The 3416-nt window shown below is 50.3% G+C and overlaps 1 protein-coding gene and 1 long non-coding RNA gene across 3 annotated transcripts in view; one reads left to right on the plus strand and one right to left on the minus strand.

The window, feature by feature from the left end:
* Positions 1–3416, plus strand: part of LOC121027750 (uncharacterized) — a 32054-nt gene that overhangs the window by 23715 nt on the left and 4923 nt on the right. The window contains exon 2 of the long non-coding RNA XR_005788906.1: positions 812–1066. This is a non-coding gene — a long non-coding RNA (uncharacterized LOC121027750). The remainder of the gene's footprint in view (positions 1–811; positions 1067–3416) is intronic.
* The window catches only part of NGF (nerve growth factor), a 53599-nt gene that overhangs the window by 15680 nt on the left and 34503 nt on the right, over positions 1–3416 (minus strand). The window lies entirely within an intron of this gene.

Here is a 3416-nt window from a genome sequence, read left to right on the forward strand (position 1 = left end):
GTTCATGAGACACCCACACTTGTCCCCGAGACACCCACACTTGTCCCTGAGACACCCTCACTGTCCACGAGACACTCACACTTGTCCCTGAGACACACTTGTCCATAAGTATGTTCAAGGCCACTTCTGTTTGAGCAGCTGGACTTCAGTCTCACTGCAAAAACTGCCGCACCTCAATCCCCCTGCATCCACGAAAACCTGGATCACAGGTAGCCAGCATGAAACACATCACAAGGGGAAACTGAGTCCCAAAGATGGGTTGGCCACCTTCCCACACCACAACACCCTGGAGTGACAGCTGCCACCGTCTCTCCTGCTCCCTCGCTCTTCCGTGCTGACATTTCCTGGCTTGTTCACTGATTTCACACCCAGAAAATCTGACTCAAGGCACGAGAGAGGTAGCTCAGCCCAGCTCTGCCCAGGCATGCAGCACATGCAAATCGTGGGTAACCCGAGGCTAAGAGAAGAACTGGGAAGGAAGAATTGATTTCCACGTGTGTATTTGTCTGGGGGCTTTATGCTGTTTTAGCTACTTCCTGTGTGTGGCTTTAACTATCCCAGTCCCTAGCAGGCTCGTACCACACATACATGCCTGATGGGGGATGTCGGAACGTCACTAGGGTGGTTAACTGTAATGAGGGGCTATTTGATGGGCCTTTTTCAGCTTATTTGAAGGAGTTCCATCTAGCTCTTTCATTATGTTAGGAAAAAGGTCAGGGGAGATGAAAACCTGCTGCCCCTTCTAAAGTCATTTGACTCACATATAATTATATTTCAGAACATTCCCAATCTTCTAGTATTTCTTTTTTAGGTTTTATTTGACCATGACATCATGAACAAAAGAAAAACTCGGCACTGGTGCATTTCAGTCCGGAGCTAACAAGAGACCCACAGCGCACCTCTGTCTCCGGGGACCCGGAACACTGTGGGTAATTAGAAATCCCAAAGATGAGGGCAGACGGTTTCTCCCGCTCGCTCACCACACATGGGCACACGTGTGTGCACACACACACAAGTACCTACACACGCACAGACACCAGAAGCTCATCCCGCGGTTTCTAAAGAGGTAAGTCCGGATGTTTAAGATCCAAAGAACTATACATGACCTTATTTTAGACTCTCAATTGTTATCTTAATGATAGACTGTTAGAGCTGTACAGAAAGGGCCACTGGTGATTCTGCAGTCCAGGTGCTTCCCTTGACAAGCTGGCCAACTGATGCCCTGAAGCCTGGGGTTGGCTGTATTTTAGCCCTACCACTTACCAGCCGTGTGACCTTTGGCAAGTGCCTTAACCTCTCTGTGCCCCGGGGTCTCCTCTCAAAAATTACAGTAACTCTATCTTCCACATTGCGTCATTGAGAGGCTTAAATAAAATAAGCATTTAGCCCAGTGCTTGGCACCTGGCTATTAGCTAGCATCGTAGCTATTCTTATGAATACCACTGAAGACATTCAGCTAGAATCAGGCAATCAGTTAGTGGCAGGCTGGGTGCAGAACTGAAAGCGACGCCTCGTGTCCATCTCGCGTCCCCACCTGGCTGTCTCTGGCAGGAAGAACCCTGCTTTTTGTCCCAGTCTTGGATGGAATGGCTGGCCACGCACAGGCTCAGTGGCCCCGTCTGCAGCTGCAGGACAATTATCTGCAATCGCCTCCCAGCGAAAACGCTGAGTAACGAACTGAAACGTGCGCTTTTGGAATGATCCGTTTTCCTCAGCCACGTGGCAGTTGGAGGGAGGAAGCTGCTCCAGCTTTGACTGCATTTGGGGAGCACAGTGCCCGCTCACTCTTTGGCCATCACGAAAATGTGCCGGGCCCCGCAGAGTTAATAGCATCTTTACTTAGGGTAGTTGCTGCCTTACAGGGAGCGTGGATCACAAGTAGAATACGACACGGAGGTATCCTCATGGTCAGATTCACGCTCCGCTATCCAGGCAGTGGGGACAAATTCAGGCAGCTGCTTGACTGTTGACTTCTTGAGGTCTTAGGTGCTTTTCTGACCATGGGCTGTCCCAGGGTAGGCACTTAACGAGTGTGTATTCAGCAGAATCGACAACTCTTCCCACGGCTGCACCAGTTTATTCAAAGTAAATCATGATTTCGTATTACATTGGGAAATAACAAGTGGTCCCAATTTATATTCCTGGATACCTGGGGAAGCCCCCCATTTCGCTATGGCGAGGCTTCATTTAAGAAGAAGAATGCCCCATTGATAGGACAGGTGCACTGCTGAGGAACTGTCTTAGCTCTCAGTGGACCCTCATCCCGCCTCCGTTAGCAGCACGAAAGAGCACACACAGGTGTCGTGCAGAACAAATTCCTCACTCCCAGCATGCTCATTTTTCTCACTCCCAGCATGCTCATTTTTCTCGTCCAGAATTTACTTGGGGAAAGCTATGCTCCAACCCAGCCACTGGTGCCATTGTGCAATCCAGCGGGATGGCAGTCACCTCGCTGTTTAGTTACGACCCATGAAAAGATGAAAAAGAAAGAAAAACACAGAGCATACACACACAGAACGAGGGTGGAGGCTGCGTGATGATAATGAAAACCATTTGTCAGGATTTCGCTCCTTTCTTTCTGAATTGGCCGAGTTCCTGGCACCAGGCCTCTGTCTGCGAAGGGAGCTGCACCCCTAAGACCTTCCAGGGGCTCGTTCACCATGTCCAGTCCATGTCACACCATGTCCTCAGAGAGGAGGGCACTTGATTGACTGTCCCGGCTCCCTCTGGGCCACAGCCTAGACTGGGCCTGGCTCCAGTCGCACCTCTGTCCTAAGGCGCCTCCCCCACCCTGTGGAATCAGGCATTAACCTCAGTTTCCAGCTCTGCCTTAGCCAGACTGCGGTTTGCTGTAAGAAGGGCTCTCCCCTTGCCTGCATTGTGTCCACCGGCAGTCCCCGCTTCCTTTTGAGCTGTTCTACTTTTCCTTCTTTCCACAGACCTGATCTCCATATTCCCAAAATACAGATTCACACCTTTTTTTTTTTAAGGATAAAAAAGCAAAATAACAATTTTAAATGAAAACAAAAAAGTGTCAACAACCCCCCCCCCCCGCCCCCAATTTACAACCGGTGGAACAGCGTGTATCTGCCTGAGCATGTTTGTGGTGCTTGCATTGTCCCTGAGAGAGGAATGGCCTCAAAAGATGTGTGTTGTAGTTACAGTAATGTGCACTTGGGCCCGTGAAGGCCTAGTGCCTAATTGTCCACCACTCGATCTGCCCCTTTCTCAAACCCATCACGGCATTTGCCCCAGTCATGTCTCTTATTCAGACCTGTGGATCACAGTGGCATTCTCTCCAACCTCCGCCACCACCACTCTCCCCACCACCATCATCACCATAACCAGCTCCTCCTCCATCACCAGGACCACTACCCTTACCGCCATCGCCGCCTCCACCAACATTTCCACCACCA

The sequence above is a fragment of the Herpailurus yagouaroundi genome, unplaced genomic scaffold, assembly GCF_014898765.1.
Source record: "Herpailurus yagouaroundi ecotype Mexico unplaced genomic scaffold, PumYag 77, whole genome shotgun sequence".
NCBI lineage: Eukaryota > Metazoa > Chordata > Mammalia > Carnivora > Felidae > Herpailurus > Herpailurus yagouaroundi.